Genomic DNA, 19,157 nt, shown 5'->3' with positions numbered 1-19,157 from the left:
TATTTCATATTACTAGTTCCCCCCAATCTAGGTTTCATTCAAGTTAGTCCACATTGTACTTTATTGAAGATAAAATGGGACATAAATATTAAGAGAAATAAAGAAAAGCTTCGCTCATCTCCTACCTTAATAGCTTTGAAAACCCTTCTGAAGAGGGAGTGTTTCTGACCTTGTTTAATCACCATTTTGTTTTGACATCAAATACCATTTGCCACTTCATCCAACGTATTTTCCTACTTTTACCATTTCCATTCCACCATTTTGTTTGACCTTGTTTAATCACCATTTTGTTTAACATGAAACCCTATAAGCAAATTCAAGGGGTGGATTGCCTAAGGGATAGGAAAGTGGTAGTTAGTGACCAAAGTTGCACAAGGAATAGGAGGAGAGAGGAGAGAGGAGATAAGAGAGAGAAGGGAAGAATAAGGCATTTTGGTGCATTCAATAGATTCTACTCTCTTGTAGTTTATTTATTTTTATTCTTTCCAACCTTGCTCTAATTATGTTCAAAAAACATTGCTCTAATTAAAATTTTGGACAATTATGACAAGTAACATATAGTTTACCCCTCTATCATTTTGACCCGTAGAGTTTTAATTAGTTTGAATTCAACCTTCATTTTTAAAATAATGTCAATTTAGTCCAACTAAAACCAACCATTAGCTTTTTTGACTAAAAGCACATGAGCAACATATTTCATACTTTTAGTGGCAAAATTGTAAGTTTGCTCATGCCCTGTACAACTAAAATGAGTTCACTCATTCAAAAAAATAAACCATATGACTCAGTGAGCCATGTACGTACGTGTATGTATATATATATATACAGAGAGAGAGAGAGAGAGCGCTAAAGAGAGACAAACAAAAAGAGGAGTTGGGAAGGAAGAACGTCTACAGTTAACGAGAGATAATGGGCACAACTGTGATACAAAATGCAACAAGGGGGCGATGTTGGAGACAAAGGAAAGAAGTGGCGTGGCAAACCTAGAGAGAGAGAGAGAGAGAGAGAGAGAGGGGTGGCATCAAAAATCTAGGAATAAGAAAGGAAAGTATTTCAACTCTCATTCTAGTTCAAGATGTGATTTTGATTATTTTTCATTTTGGTCCAAGACGCCATACCTAATTCAAATTCTTGATCCTCATACCTTTTTCTTTTGATTTTGATGGTTGTGAATAGTGTTGTTGGTGGTTGTGGGTGTTTGGTGGAGTTGTTTGGTGGTGGTGAGGTGTTTGGTGGCAAATGGTGGCAAATGTTATTATGGGTGGAGGAGGTGAATGCTGGTGATAGTGGAGTCAGGTGGCGGGTGGAGGAGGTGATCAGTGGTTGATAGTAATGGAATTAATGGGGGGCAAGTAGAGGAGGTGCATGGTGGTAGGTGGCTAGTAAATGTTTCAAGGAGATGAAAGGGGAAGAGATTTGAAATGTCTATTTTGACCTTGAAAATGATCATACATGGACATGACTATTTTTTATTAAAAACTTAATAGATGTTATCGATTGAACCAAAGTGAGGTATAATAAAGGGAAAATATATTCATAGTTCTTATAGTTTGATTCTTGTGTCAATTTTATCTTTGTAATTCTAATGACAATTTTATCCTTAAAATTTTCACATTTTATTAGTTTATCTAATTGATAACGCCTATTTAGAAATTGCAATGAAGTTAGGAGACAAAATTGTCTACTCAATCCTCTTAAATTTACTGAGCAGGTTGTTGTCTAATTTGGAATCATCCATTTTGAAAGGACCATTCATTGTGCTTTTATTTTTTGTTCAATTTCATGACTGATATTTTTAAGGGTTAATTATACTAAGATTCCTTCAACCATTAACAAATATCACATTATCCTCTCTAATTTATGAACTCATACATATTGATCCTTCAATAATAAAAATGTACAAATACACCATTTTTAAAGGTGCTCAATAAGAAGTGAAAATGATACATTTTTATAATTAAAAGGTTCACAATGTACAAGTTCACAGATGAAGTAGTTAAGTTAACATTTACTAATAGTGGAGGGGGTATTCTTGGAGCATGATAGCCTGAAGTATCCTAGCATGTGGTCGGATTAATTATTGGAGCCATCACAACAATGATACACTTGGACCATCACCAGCTTATTATCTTATTTTAATTTTGTTAATATTATATTTTGATATATTATAGGATTATTCAAATTTTATTGTACATATGTACCTAAATATAAGTATTCAAACTATCTTTAAATTAAAATAATTGTAATCCAATAATTAATTTTTAAAAATTCAACTCATTAACTTAATTTAAACTAATATTAAATCCACTAAATAAAATTAGATGATTAGTATAATGCCTTCAAATTGTATTTTGAATTAAAATTATTTCAATATGACGCTTAGTTTTAAAAAATAAAAATTTTAATTTAATTGAATTTATATGGCAAAAAAATACATGATATGACATGTTTTAGAACAACACGGTAAATTTTAAAAAGTTCAATGTGTGTTTGGTAACGTTTATGTTTTCAGTTTATATTTACAAAAAATTTATAAACTAGTTTTTGTTTATTTTTAGAAAAACATAAACTACAAACACGTTTGGTAATTGACAAAATGTTTAAAAAACATTAAAAATATAAAAAAGAGTGAGAAATGACAAGTGGTGGCAAGTGGCGGCGGAAGACGGTGTTGGAAAGTGGTGACGGTGGGTAGTGGGTAGCTGGTGGTGGTGGGTGGGTGGGTGACGGTGGCGGGTGGTGGGTTGTAGCAAGTGGGTGGTGGTGGTGGCAGGTGGGTGGCGGATGGCTGGTGGTGGCGGGTGGGTGGTGGTGGCGGGTGGTGATGGTGGGTGGGTGGGTGATAGTGGCGGATGGTGGGTGGTAGCGAATGGGTAGTGGTGGTGGCAGGTGGGTGGCGGATGGCGGATGTCGGATGGCAGGTCGTGGTGGGTGGTGGCGGGTAGGTGGTGGGTGGTGATAGTGGGTGGGTGGGTGATAGTGGTGGGTGGTAGCGAGTGGGTGGTGGTGGTGGCGGGTGGTGGGTGGTGGTGATAGGTGGGTGGCGGGTGGTGGTGACAGGTGGGTGGCGGATGACGAGTGGTGGTGGGTGGTGGCGGGTAGGTGGCGGGCGGTGGTGGTGGCGGTGGGTGGATGGGTGACGGTGGCAGATGGTAGGTGGTAGCGAGTGGGTGGCGGGTGGGTGGTGGGTGATAGTGGTGGTGGTGGGTGGTGGTGGTGGCGGGTGGGTTGCAGGTAGGTGGTGGTAGGTGGTGGATGGTGGCGACAGGTGGGTGGTGAGTGATGGTGGCAAATAGGTGGCGGGTGCTGGTAGTGGGCGGTGGATGGTAGTGGCGGGTAGATGGCAGGTGGGGGGTGGTGGTGGTAGCGGCGAGGGGTGCGTGGTGGTGGCGAGTGGGTGACAGGTGCGTGGTGGTGGCAGGTGGTGACAGGTGGGTGGCGAGTGGTGGTGGCAGGTGGTGGTGGGGGTTGGGTAGTGGGTGGTGGTGGCGGAAGACAGTGGTGGAAAATGGTGACGGGTGGTGGCCAGTGTTGGGTGGTAAAAAAAAAAAAACTGAAAACTTAAAATGGAAACACATTTTTTGTGTTTTCATTTTTTGACCAAATTTATAAACTGAGACTACTGATTTATAAATCAAAAATTTTACCAAACAAGTTTTTATTTGAATTTTTAAAATTTTTGTAAATATAAACAGAAAACTGAAAACGTAAGTGTTACCAAATGGCACAACATTTATCGTGCTTATTTTGGAAAGTGTTTTAAAAAAAAAAAAGGCAAAAAAATCTTTTTTATTTTATTTTATAAAATGTGTAAAAAAAAATATAAAGGTAATATGATCGGAATAAGTTAATAAATCAAGAAACTTACTCCCTCCGTCCCAAAATATTGGTCCCTTTTGGGGAATCCAACTTTTTTGGTAGTACACTTATTGCATTTGAAAAAAGTTGGTTTTCCAAAATTACCCTTTTGATAGTACATTTTTTGGGAATATCAATGTCATAATTGTACTTTTTAAATTGTTTATTAATTAAAAAGAAGGGCAAAATAGGAAATTTACATTATTTTTGTACTTGATTTATAAAGAGGGACTAATATTTTGGGACAATGAAAAATGGAATAAGGGACTAATATTTTGGGACGGAGGGAGTATTTTTTTTTCTTAAATGTCAAAATAGGCCAATTTGACATGACAAATAACAAACTGTTTCGAGTGTATTTTATATCCATGGTGCTAAATCTTAACAACGTCATGAGTAATAGCTACTACATAGAGTGTGGAAACATAACTATGGAGAAGAGAAGGGTCGCGTATTAGATGATGTAAAAGGATTGTTTGGTGTGATTTATCTAACTTGTTTATATTTCAGTTATTTTAGGAGTTTTGTGTCAGATTATTTGGTATAATTTTTTCTCAAAATTTATTAGATAAAAATAATTTAAATAAGCTTAAAAAAATATTGATTACCTAAAATTAAGAAAGAGTGTTTTTGACGTTTACATTCTGATTATCAATTTTTAATTTATAATAACATTCACCAAATAGGTCAAAAGCCTATTGTCATTGAAATTTGTGGTGGAATTTTTTTTGTGTAAAATGGAATTGTAGACCAATACCAGTTTTAACAGTCTTGCTATAAATGGAAAAGCTTAAAATTTTCTAGTATTATTTGCATCATAAATAAATTTTTCGTCGATTATGACTAGATTTAAATTTTCTATTACTTATTATTATTATTATTATTATGCAGGAAAATTTTGGAGGTTAAAGAGAAGTTAAAACAGGTTTTGAAGATTCAAGGGATATAAGATACATGGTATTGTAAGAAAGAAGAGGAAAGATTTAGGAAGTTAAAAGTAGTTATTTAGGTGTTAATGACTCTATTATAAGGATCATCAACAAATCAATACATGACTTGATTTTCATTTTTTTTCTATCCTAGGAGTAGATCTAATCTACATAGGAGTAGTTTAAACTTAAATAGGAGCTATGTTACACAGACTCTGGAACGGATATCGGGTGCGGGTACGTATCTAGTAGGGGTGAGCAATGGATATACCGATCTGCCAAAACCGACCAAATCGAACCGATCCGCCGCATTTTGGACGGATGCATGATGACGAGCGGGCGGTTGCGGATTGATTTTCTTCAATACGCCAATCTGGCAGACGGATGACGGATTTAAGATTTCTTTGACCGCAACCGAACCGCCAAACCGCGAGCACTCCTAGTAATTTATAAGACTTTGTGTTTTCAGTTTGTTTAAATATTCTGTTTGTGTTTTCAATTAAAAACGAGTTTAAATATTCTGTTAAAAAAAGTTTTCAACTTGAATATATTTTTTGAATTGAAAAAAATAAACGTATTATTTATCTATATTTTTTGGTTTTTAAATCTATCTCTAAAAATAATAAATAGAAAATATGATATATGCTGGTTGGTTTTTGTTTTCAAAAACAGATATAGATGTAACAATACAGAGACATACAATCTCTACTACTGCTCTGTTTATGGTTTTGGTGGTTTGAATTGTTTTTATATTTTAAGAACCACATATTGTAATACTTGATGTAGATGAGGCATGCTGTGATTGTAGTATGTGCATGAGGCATGCAATGATGGTAGTATGTGCATGAGGCATGCAATGATTGTAATATTCTAAAGTTTCAAACTTTCTTGCTTTGGATGACTGTAGACACTCCATTTTTAACCGTCCTCAAGACTTGGACGTCATCGTTTGAACATTCGGTGATCATCCATGTTCGTGTTCATTTTGAGATCCCGAAGGACTCGACTACGCGCCTTGCCTTAGGATCTCTCGACTTGACTGTTTTGTGTTTGGTTGGGGACCAAGGACTTGTGGTTTTTGCACCTGAGGGTAGGAAGTGGCTTGTTAGCCATCCCTTAAACCCACCGGCTATGGCATGAAGCCACCGGCCTTGCTTTCTGTCTACCGACCAATTGTTTGGTTGATCGGCACAGATATCTGGTCGATCGGCCATTTATTTGGCCGATTGTCTCTTTTTCTGGCCAGTACCTCCTTTTTGTCTTTTCCAGGCATTGTGCATACCAGCTGTGCCAGTTGGAGTGCACATACCAATCCTCCATACACGTGTATGGAGGATTTGCACCCTTTACTCTAGCTTCTTGAGGAAGCTTGATCCTTTTATCTTAGCTTCCTCAAGAAGCTTGGACTTTTGCCTTGGCTTCCTCAAGAAGCCTTGACCCCTTTGCCTTAGCTTCTTTAAGAAGACTTGACCCCTTTGCCTTAACTTCTCTAAGAAGCTCAGGCCTTTGTCTTGCTCTATAAAAGGAGGCATCTCCTTCCTTTATAGAGGTTCAGCAAAATCAGAGATGTATATGGCATATACACCACTCTCCCTCTATATCTCCCTCGCTCTCTACATTTGTGTGTGTTAGAGTGTCCAAAAGTGAGTTTTGTTCTTAGTTTTGCACAAAGACACATAGTGTTACACCATACCTTGGTTATTGAGGTTTTGAGAGGTTATTTTTGGAGCTTTTGAGTTGGTTTTGATCAGAAAAGGGGGCTGGAGTTTTGGTTCTTGAAGTGTTCTTTAAGGGTGAGCACTATTGCTTTATATTTCCCATTCTTGCATTAGCTTTTAACCTACTTTGCATGCTGCTTTGAGCTTTGTGTATAACTGATAAAAGTTCTGATTTTTCATGTTTAAGATGTTTCATTCAGGTCATTTTTGTGTTTGGGGTCGACCTCCCCCTCTTAGGCCTTGTTTGGCCCTTTTGTGCCTTCTTTGTTTGAGCTTTGAGAAATTTCGTGTATTGGCCTTCTCACCACTGAAATCCAGAGGATTTTCAATGGTGGTGAAGTGGTTTTGAGGTCTTGCATAGGAGAGGGACACCCCTTTCCCTTTTTGTCTCATATGCTTGTGTTTTTGGCTCATAAAGGTAGCATGCATGCCTAGCTTTGTTTGGCTTTATTTCAGAGGTTATTTGGTGTTTATCTAGCTTGTTTTACCTCTGTTCCATGTTGGTTCGTTGACCCCTTGCATGCACCATACACTTGCCTTGCATTTCTCTATTTTGCCTAGAAATGCATCTTGCATTTGGATCACCATGCTTGCATGTTTTGGCTTAACTTTGTGAAGTTTTTGGTCATGTTTTATCATGTTCAAGCTCTGCTGGGTGTTGATTTGGTCATGCTTTCCATACTTTATATAGCCTCTTTGCATTTTAGCTTGTTGGCTTCGGGTGTGTGAGTATTTAGCATGCATTACTTAGGTTATTTCAGTGATTTGGAATCACTTATCATGCCATTTCAGTCCATGTTTTATGCTTACATGCTTGCATTTGATTACCCTTTCAATGCCTTGAAGAGTTGTGGTCCTATGCTCCATGTTTGAGTCCTTGGTGTATGCCCTTTTGTTTAAATCCTTGGGCTGCCATATCAGTGGGTTTTGGGGTGTATTTTGATGCATGGACAAATGCTCATGCCATGTGTGGGCATGATAGTTGTAGTGGAATGCTCCATTTTATGCCTTAGTTTTAGGCCCATTAGTGTGCATGTTTGCATGAGCATTTGTCCATCATTTCCATCACTTTTGGCCACTGTTTATGGCAAGGCTGAGGTCTGCCCTTTGCGATTTAAGTCCACCATTGCATGTTCGTCGCACGTTTGTTGCATATTTGGTTCATTGTGTGTTGGCACATGCTAGTTCCATTGCATATTTTTCCATATTTGCTACATTGCATTTTTGCATGCTTGGCATATTGCATATTTGCATGTATAGGTTGCATTGCATTTGGCATGTTTTGCTAAGTTAGCCTAATATTGCATGCTTGATGCCGTTTTTTAAAATTGAGCCATATTGCATACATACATTGCATTATGTTTGGTTTGGGGTGTCAAACCAAACATGGGGAGTGAGGTGTGTTCGTACTCAAAGTGATGAAACACGTCTCAATCCTCGATCGCCGATGCCCTTGATCTTAACATGATAGGGCGTGAAGCATTCATTCGTTTGTTGCATTCATTTACATTGATTTGCAAGCTTGGTGCCTTTGGCCATCATGCATCGAAATGCGTGGTTGGTGGCCCGAGGGCCAAGGGCCACACTCCCTTGAGTCTATGGAATGATAGGGAAAGTGGCCATGCACACATTGCTTTGAAATTTCCTTGCCATGCACTGTTTGTCCTCTGCTGCTGTCAAAACAGGATTCTGCAGGAACATTTGGCCGACCGACTACATACAGTGTCGACCGACCAAAAATATCTGGCCGATGGCTTTACAACTGGTCGATGACAATTTATCAATGGCCGGTGGATCTTTAACTTGGCCGGTGGCATCCCAGGATGATCAGGGAGTGATTCAGAAGGGTTCTGGAAACTTTCACAACTTTCAGAGGAACAAGGCAGTGTAAACAAAGGCAACAGTGGCATGACAACGGGTTTCCGAGCGAGGCGAATCGAGCATGCATCATCCCATCATTCCGAGGCGGGGCTGCGGCCACCTCCCTTCTGACTTTAATTTGTTAATTAATTAGAAGTTTTGTAATATTTAATTGGCTAGAGTAGTTAATTATTTATCTGGGTTTGTATTATTTATTCAGACCCTCCGAGAAAGGGCAATTTTGTAATAAGTGTGCATGCGTATGATGTATGTCTTCCAACCCCACGTCTTTCTCCCTTTTATTTATCTGCTTATGATGGTTAGTTTTAGGGCATGTTTCAATTAGCATCTATATGATCGAATGTTTGCATTCATTCATCTGTATTGCATGCACCAGGCTCGGCGCATCATGTTAACTGCATCGTATTTCAATTCTGAGTTGAATACTTGTTAGTTGTAGCATTCCACATGCCATCTTTAGAATAGCCGAGCCTATTGTAGTTGCATTCCTGCATGTGTTACATTAGGCATTTCAGCATAGTTAGGATCATGCATAGATTTCTAATTAGTTTCTTTCTTTGGCTCGGAGTACTCAGTAAGTGTTTATGCTTTAGCATCCTTGCATGTGTGTGAGTGACTACCATGATAGCATGTTTACCATGAGGCTATGTGCTTATGTGATATAACTGTCTGAATGCTTGTGGGTGAAGGTTGGGTTGCTTGAATTGGAATGATTCGTCGAAACCCGTGTTTTAGCCTACTTACGAGTAGCAAACTTCAATCCATTTTCAAAACAAACGGGTATGCGATGTTTTGTTTCAACTTAGGCAATCTAGTCTATACTTGTATGCTGTGTGCATCACGTAGTAAATCTAGGTTAATAACCGAAATAAGAGCACATAATGTTTTCGAAACTCAATATCATGGTTAGTAGAGGCCGATCTTTGATCGGGCGAGCAGGGGTGCTCACGAAGTGACCTTCCCCAATCTTACCCAAGTTCACAAGCCGAGGCAACTTTGGTGATGACGGACACGTAGCCTTAGGCAAACGAGTTAGGGTTTCCTAAATTCCCCAAAATAAAATATTTAGGTGGCGACTCTATATATGGCAAAGCAGTCCATGTTTGGCACTTCCTTCAAAAAATCCATTTTCAAAAACAATTTGCCGGATTTGGACTCTTTGATGATTCATCGGTCTTGCATTGCACTCTGCGATATTAGATATAGGACCGTGACATTTGAGTCCTAAACTGTAGTGAGCCCAGAATGAACAAAACGGGGGATTCATTCCCAGGACGTTTGGGGACGTCTACAATGACGCATGCAGTGATTGTAATATTTTTTTAAGTCATTGACTGTAATACTTTCTTCTTTTTTTTTTTTTTTTTTTTTTTTTTTTTGAGGAGGTGTATAAGTTGAATTGTGTTGAAAATTTATAAAATTTTAAACCGCCAAACCGATCACATCCATCCGCCAAACCGCCAATCCGCTCAATCTACATCTGCCGGATTGACGGACGGATGCGGATTGATTTTCTCCAATCCGCCAATCTGGCGAACGGATGGCGGATTGGAGGTTCCGTGGCCGCAACCAAGCCTCGCCCACCCCTAGTATCTAGAGGTCGGACACTTCAAAACTAAAAATTGAGGATACGTGGATATGGATCCAAATGAGGATACGGGTACGGGAAATGTTAAATATTTAATTTTTAAAATATATTTATTATATAAAGATAAGTTAAATAGTTATTTTTTAAATATATTTATTATTTTTATCTTATGTATTACTTTTATTGATAATTTTTTTAATTTATCTATTTACTTTTAATTGACATATATATTATAAATAACAAAAATATAATAAATAAGGAATAACAAATTATGTTAAAATAAATATAAAATAGATAATGTATTTTATAGATTTTATTAATTTTATTATTATATATTATTTAATTAAATTTATTATTATATAATTGATAGGTAGATGGTAGCTTTTCTGACTTTTGATTGGTAAGTGAAAAGATGAAAATTTATTAACTTGTTAGTTGGTGACAACTTTCAAGATGGAAGAAAAGGAGTTGTTCTCAATATATTATTTATGGTATAATTTATATTATATATTATTTATGGTAAATTATATTATATTATATATATATATATTATTTATGATATAATTTATATTATACATTATTTATATAATAGGCACCAATTAAAAAGAAGAACGGAGAGAAGACGGTCAAGAGAAGAATATAGAGAGAATGGATAGAAGAAAAGAGAGAAGAAAACAGAGAGAAGGGAGAGATGAATTTGATCGAAATAGAGAAGAGAGAGATGAAGATGATTGAGAGCGAGAGAAGAGACAGAAGAAGAGAACAATCGAGCGTAAGAGTGAGAGAGAGAAGAAGACAGTTCGAGAGAAGAAGATCAAAGCCCTAATCGCAGTTTTCGTAGCCCTAATCGCAGGTATGCCAACTTTCCTCTTACTTCCATATGCCATATCTACTTCTTCCATGTCGTATCCACTTCTTCTATGCCGTATCCCGTCCGTATCCTGTACCTGTACCCGTGTCATGTCGTATCGACACGGGTACTTCGCCAAAACTAACGAGTCCGTGTAACGTAGGATGGGAGTAGTCTTACTATACTTTACTTGTATTTGATTGTTCATTCAATCATTTACATAATCATATTCTTCTTCTTTTTCTCTTTTTTCTTATTTGTTTTGTCATTATTTTTACTCCAAGAAAGTCCTTAAACTTTCAAGACATAGAACCTTAACACAATTGCTTGATCATTGTATTGTTTGATAAGATTTTGATTAAGGCTCTGTTGATCTCAATCTAATAAAAATTTTACTAACAAGTATGAAGAGCCCTTTCTGTTTTTTGATTGTGAGGCCTAAGATGACATTACATGGAAGCTTTGGCATCATAAAGTGGAGCCTTCATTTCTTCTCCAAATGTTCCTTCATGCAACGCTGTGTTTGGATCTTTTATGTACTTCTCATTTCTTTCATACTTAAATCTTGATGCAATCATAATCTTAAATTCTCCACAATGAGATGCTATGAAATTCTTATCAGTACTTTATATAAGATTAGGTCATATGCTTACAACCCCATTTTTTTTAACACTGAAGTAATGGTGGCTATACCTTTGAGATTAGGCAATGTTTGGTTTGTGGAGGAAAAAAGAAAAGAAATAAAAAAAATCCACAAACCAATCCAAACAAGCCTTACTGTTGATTGTTGTTAACCACAAGTGACTATGCTAGTTCTATTAGAGATGACTCACTACTTGTGAGCCAACAAAGTGTTAGGATTAGGAACATCCAAAACTCAATCACACACACTCACACAAAGAATATAGAATTTACGTGGTTCAACAGAATGCCTACGTCCACAAAGCAGAAATTAAGTTTTCACTAAAACAGAGCAATTACAAACAAATGGAGGAGGAGAGAAATTCTCTCTCAACTCACATCTCTTTCTCTCTCTCTCTAATTTCTGATACAAATGAGGTTCCCCCTTCCTCTCTATTTATACACAAAGCTGAGAGGTGTGAACACTTGGGCTGGCAGCCGTTTCTTCCTGTGGCTGGTCGATTGGCAGCCTCCATTCTTGACTTTTTGAAGCTTCCACTCCAGCTTCTTCCAACACCTTGGTAGCCTCCAACCTTGACTTCTAGGAACTTCAAAAATGGTATGGATTGGTGTGGATTCACAACAATTCTCCCCTTCCACACCAATGTGCCCAACCGACTTCTCACTTAAAGTCCATCTCGGTCAGATTCTTGCAAACCTCCAGTTTGTTTCTGGTGACAACCTTGGTCATCATGTCAGAAAGATTCTTTTCTGTGTGAATCTTCACTAGCTTCATCAGCTGCTTCTCCATTACTTCTTGTATCCAATGATATCGGACATCAATGCGTTTTGTACGATGAAAAATCTAGAAATCCTCTAGATGTTGATTTATGATTATGTATCAATTTTAAGCAGTAAACACCAATCCTAATCAAACAACCAAGACAAATTGACACAACAATTTTACGTGGAAAAATCACAATTGGACATCTCCAATTGTGATAAAAAAACCACAGGCAACAGCCACAAAACAATCCACTAAGAAGATATAAAGGAATTACACAGGTATACTCTCAATTACCTAGCGAATCCACGCCCGAATTGAACCAACCTCTATGTGCCTCTTCTAACCCCGTCTTCACCTCGGAATTGTCTTGACGATGAGCCACTCCAGAGTCCACCAAAGCTTCATGCTCGAATTCTTCAGAATCCACCGAAGAACAACTCTCTCTTTTGTGTAGAACAAACAAATAATCCTTTGATGTATACTCTTTAAACCATGAGTTGAATACTCAATCAAAATATCAAAGAAAACTAGCATAATATCCCCATATATAAACCCTAGAACCCAAGAAGAAAATCTGGAGAAGTAATCCTAAAATCTGACAGAAACCCGTACTTATAGAAATCTGAATGGCGATGCTCGCGCGAGCGAAGACTCTCTCGCTCGAGCAAGGAACCAAAAACGTGTGTTTTCCATAAGTGGCTTCGCTCGAGCCACGCACCCTTCGCTTGAGCATATATTCATCTCTTTCAGGTTTTTTGCCAAACGCAGCCTTCGCTCGAGTGAGCAAGGGCGGACATGCAACTTTGAATGCAATTTTGCATTTTGCTCGACCCTCGTGAGCTGACCGGGCAGCTCGATCCCCGTCATAATCAGCGAAGTGGCAATCTTGAAAGCATTAACATCACAAACTTCTCTGCAAGGCACAATTCGGGTTGGATGCGCATCTAAACACTCATAGCCTCACTGAAATAAAAAGTGCGAAAACAAATACAACTTAAAGGAGTTTTGTCAAACGGGGTTGCCAAGAATAAAACCCTAACAATCTCCCCCTTTGGCAATGCTGTGACAAAGGGCACCTAACAAATAAAATCCTAAACACCCCAACCCTTACAGCCAATAAAAATAAACTTCTTTCTCAAGGTCATGATCTGCAAAATAACTATTAGTGCCACAATCTCCAAAACAACTATTAGTCCCACAAGAGTATATGAAAAAGCAATAGACATATGACACGATTATCTTGAAACTTGAGATAGAAAACATGAATAGATGAAAACTAAGACTCATGAAAAACAACTCTCAAACAACAAAAACAAGATCATAAACTACACAAGTAATGATATGACAATATAAATACCAGGAACATGCAAGAAGGAGATAATTAGCAAACAATGTATAGTAACATGCAAAACAACTAGCCAATCTCCCTTACCAAACAAATCAAAGTGTTTATGCTAACAAACTCTTGTAATGATAAACCAAACTTCTCTTCACTAAAAACAATGAACAAGAAGAAAAACAACAAAAATAATATGGTGGAGCAAACAAGAAATCTCAAATTTGTACCTTAAAACACACAAGATTATCCAAGAAGCACAATTACTAGTAAACACAATGTGAAGATTCCTCATGAAAAAAAGAGATGCATTATGTGAAAAACATAGATCTCATGATAAAAGTGTGTGTGCGACTCTTGGAGTTCGACAAACACTAGATTCAATCCTAGTAGTGATCTGAAAGTTGGACCTCCGATAAGAGAATTTAAGCACAACAAAGGAAAGTCAAACCACTAGGAATCAAGGGGTATTTGGTGAGTAAAGGCGGAGGTTTCCCCCTCAATCAATGAATCCTTTATTTTTTCCTCTTTTTTTTTTTTTTTTTTACATCTTTTTCTTTTCTTTCTTTTACACATCCTTTTTTTTTTTTTGTTTCTTTCTTTTGCACTACGCACACAGCGGTTTCAAACAACCTATAATCGGGTAAGCAACTTGTCCTAGTTTGGAATGGTCACTATGGATTTCGATATGCACTAGGTCGAATAGTCAAAAAGGGTGCCTCGGTAAAACCGGGGTTTGTGTTCCCATCATGGCAGAGCTCGTAACCGGTTAGCCTTATGGAACGCAGCCTCCAGCAAACTGTTCAGGAATAGTAGATGGCAAACACAGTGTCCTAGGCGCACCAATGCACATGCAATGCAAAAAAACACATAAGTGTAATCAAAACAAGATATCATGAGTTCGAGTCAAGTTCTCTAAGTCCCCAGTAGAGTCGCCAGAAACTGTAGATGTCCCGAACGTCCCGGGGGAGATCCCCCATTTGTTCATTTGGGCTTACTACAGTTCGGACTCAAATTGTCACGGTTCTTAATCTGAACCAAAGAGTCCAAATCCGGCAAATCGTTTTGGAAAACAGATTTTTGTAAAGAAGTGCCAAACATGGACTGCTTTGCCAGATACAGAGTCGCCACCTAAATATTTTATTTTGGGGGAATTTAGGAAACCCTAACTCGTTTGCCTAAGGCCATGTGTCCGTCATCACCAAAGTTGCCTTGGCTCGGAAACTTGGGTATGATTGGGGAAGGTCAGTTATGAGCACCCCCTCTCGCCCGATCCGAAGATCGGCCTCTACTAACCATGATATCTAGTTTTGAAAGCGTTATGCGTTCTTATACCGGTTATTAGCCTAGATTTACTATGTGATGCGCACAACAAACAAGTATAGACTAGATCGCCTAATTCGGAACAAAGCATTGCGCATCTGTTTGTTTGGAAATGGTTTGAAGTTTGTTACTCGCGAGTAGGCTAAAACACAGATTCCAATGGATTGTTCCAATTCAAGCAATCCAACCTTCACCCACAGGCATTTAGGTAATTATATCACATAAGCAATTAGCGTCATGGCAAGCATGCTGTCATGTTAACATTCACATACATGTAAGATGCTAAAGCATAAATGCTTACCTAGTACTCCAAGCCAAAATAGAAACTAGTTAGTAATCAAATGCATGATCCTAGTTCATGTTAAGATGGCTAATGCAACACATGCAAGATGCAGCTACAATAGGCTCGGCTATTCTAAGATGGCATATGATGATGCTACAGCTAACACGTATTCAATTTAGAATTGAAATACAAATGCAGTTAGTATGATGCGCTGAGCCCGGTGCATGCAAAGCAGATGAATGAATGCAAACATGTGAACATAAGTATGCTAATTTAAACATGCCCTAATCTAACCATTATAAGCTAGTAAATAAAAGGGAGAAAGACGTGGGGTTGGATGACATACACACACTCACGCACACTTATTACACAATTGCACTCGCTTGGAGGGTCCGAAAGAATAGTACAAATTAACTAATTATCAAGCTAATTAAATATTACAAACCCTTAATTAATTAATAAATTAACTAAGCTATGGAAAGCAGTAAAAGGCCTCGGAAAGAGGAATGTGCGCATGCTCGGATTGGCTTCGCCCGGAAATCCATTGCCATGATACATGTTGCCTTTGTTTACACTGCTCTGCACCTCTGAGGACTGCACAAGTCTGAAGGTTGCTTCTGAAATACTCCCTGAGGGGTTGTGGGAGACCACCGACAAAGAGGAAACACCACCGGCCATCCATTGACCAAAAATTATGCCATGGGCTACGGATGTTTGGTCAATCGGCAATATAGATGGCCGACTGGCCATAACTTCCTGCAGAAACCTGTTTTGACAGCAGCAGAGGAGAGACAAGGCATGGCAATGCATTTCAAGGCAAATGTTTGCACAACCAACCTCCCTATCATGTTATGAACTCAAGGGAATATGGTTCTCGACCCTCGGACCACCAATCATGCATTTCAATGCATGATGGCCCAAGAAGCCAAAGTGTGCAATTTCAATATGTAATGAAATGCACAAAACAAATAATGGGCCCCAACCTCTATCATAATCAATTCAAGAGGCAAGAGATGCATGCTATGATATGCAACCTAAACATGCAAGCTAAGCATGCAACATGAGCATGTGAACATGCAATATGGAATAGGCATACAACCTAAACATGCGGACGTGTATAGCACGCAACAACATGGTAAAATGGACTTACACTATACATGGGTAGCTCTCAAGCATGCCAAAATCAGTGGCCAACCATGATGAAAACTAGGCACCAAAATGCACACAAGCATGCACAATGCAAGGGCTCAAGCCTAAGGCACAAAACTCAACTCTCCAAGAGCATGGCAAAGATGAAACAATGAACACAATGGCATATATTCCAACTCTGAAATAGCATACAAAATGACTCCGAAATGATGCAACAACTCACACGAAGCATGTTGGATGGCTTAAGCATTGAAACTAGTGAAGTGTGTTACACTATAGGTATGCAAAGCAAGCATCATTCGACCATGGGGCCTCAAAACCAGATCTAAGGCAGCCCAAATCATTAACAAAATCAGTTTAAAACATGGCCAAAATATGCTAGCATCAACGGTCAAAACAACTTGCAATGTGAGCTAGTAAGCATGGTTTACACTACAAGCATGCGAAGCAAATGAGGGACCACCAAACCAGCCAAAAACAGTTTCAAGGCATGCCAAAATAAGCCCCAAAAGCCACTGAAACATAGTCAACACATGCTAGAATGGGGTGCTCCTTTGATAAGCCAAAAAGGGAGTTACTCTACACATGCAAGAGACAAACAAAAATGGACCAAACCAGCTATGGAAAGAGTCTATGAAGGTCCCAAAATTCACCAAAAAGGGCTTGAACCAAGCCTCCAAATGATCTAAACATAAGCCCCTTTGTAAGGCCAAAAATGCCAACAAACAAGACAACAAGGGAGAGCGTCACCCCTCTCTGATTTAGGCCCTCAAAACAGCAAGCCTACCACTGAAAATCCATTGGATTTCAGTGACTAGGAGGCCAAGCAAAGAGTAATACAAAGGCTTCAAGGTACGACACAAAACAAGGCCGAAACAAGCATGCAAGAGGGTAGACGACCCCCAACAGTAAAATGATCTTAAACAAACACCAAAAGGGCCTCAAAAAAATATTTTTTTTAGTTTATGACAAAGTTCAAATATACTTGCAAGTATGACTAAGATATGGATCAAAATAAAGCCTTAAAGGGGAGATGAGGCATACAAGGGGGTAGATGACCATTAACAGAAAAATGTCCTTAAACAAACTTCAAGAAGAGCTCAAAATAAGACCTTTTACAGTTTATGACAAAGCTCTAAAATTCTTGCAAGTATGGCTAAGCTATGAAGCAAGATAAGCCTTAAAAAGGGAGATGAGTGTGTTACCCTTGTAGCCAAGAACTCCAGCAGCCTTTGGCCCCAAAAACCAAGAAATCCAGCAGCCTTTGGTCCTAAAAACCAGTCCCTTAGCCTCTGAAGACAAGCTTCAAGATGCTTGGAAGGATGATGGAGAGGTTAGGTTATGAGGTGTAGGGTAATGGAGCCAAGAACCTTACACTTTGAAGCTAAAATGGAGGAGATATAGAGAGAGAAAGAGGGATATATGTGTATATCCCCTAACCAAGTTCTGAACCTTGTATAAGGAGAGGGGAGCCTTCCTTTATAGAGTCAAGGGACTAAAGCTTCTCTTAGAAGCTTCAAACCAAGAGCAAAGATCCTTCATACACGTGTATGGAGGAACCAGTCTGTGCCCTCCAGCTGGCACAGCTGGCATCCATTCAATCTTTAGAATACACCAGAAGGTCGTTGACCAGCAAAAATGGTCGGTCGGCTACTATAAATGGTCGGCCTGCTACTTATTTGGTCGGTCGACTATTTTTTTCTGGATGGTCGGCTATCTTGGTGGCCGCTAGGTGGCTTCCAAGGTCAAAAAGTGGTCGGTGTGTGTTCAAATTGAAGCCCCGAAAGTTAGCTTTCCAATGGCACCAACCTTGTATCAAAATTCCTCCTGTGAAAAAAGTTATGCTCGTTTCGGTGAAGCCGCGCAGTTTCGATCCAACCGGGTTGATTCCCTACTTCAACCAACCATATCTCCCCCACCCGGACTTGGATTTAGGAGATTCTTGAGTGCAAAATGAAGCCCCGGAAGTAAGATTTCCAATAGTGGTAGCCTCATAGATGAAATCTAAGTTTGCAAATGAAGAAGCCCGATTCAGCGAGGGCTGCTCGACTCTCTCCTACCCAGATTCATGCCGAACTTCTCCCAAACTAGTTTTCTTCTCTCCTTTCCTCTTTTCTTCAACTCCAAACCCTTAAAAAAAGTGTTTTGAAAGATTTTTTAAAGATTTCATCTCTCTTTCATTCATCTCCACTTTGTCCTTGCTCGGTTTATCGAAAAGTGCAACATTTGACAAAATGTGAGCCTTGGAACATTATAGAAACTTTATTTCAAAAAATATTTTGAAAGAGAGGGTTTTAAGGTCTAAAAACCATTCAAAATAGCTTTGGCCCAAAATGGGGTGTGAAGTTGAGATTTGTTTCTCTCCTTGCCGAAGAAACTGAAGCTTTCCCCTGCACACCTTTCTCCACTAAGTAAACCATCAGTGGTGCCCAAGTCTTAAGGGCGGTCAAAAATGGGGTGTCTATAGTACTAATCAGAAGGATCGGAACCTATCCACGAGGGTTTTTGGACTTTCACCAAAGACACACAGGCCAACAATAATACCACAACCTCACCCATACCCAGATTTGCCAAGGTATTCATCATTTTTTCTCAAAACAATATACATTTTTAGTGTGTTAAGTATGGAAAAATGCTCAATGCCAATGGATGAGAAATTAGTTTCAATTCTCCTAATTCTCATACAATTTCTACAACAATCATAACTATCCTCCACCGATAGCCCCAAAATAGATGTCTCTATACAGATAGACAATTTCTAATAATGATAAACTTTCCAAAATTTCAAGATAGGAGTGATAATACATATCCAACTCCTCTATCATCATCATCAA

The sequence above is a fragment of the Camellia sinensis genome, chromosome 3 (assembly GCF_055761805.1).
Source record: "Camellia sinensis isolate YWXY chromosome 3, ASM5576180v1, whole genome shotgun sequence".
Classification (NCBI taxonomy): Eukaryota; Viridiplantae; Streptophyta; class Magnoliopsida; order Ericales; family Theaceae; genus Camellia; species Camellia sinensis.
Note: the sequence above shows the minus strand (reverse complement) of the source record.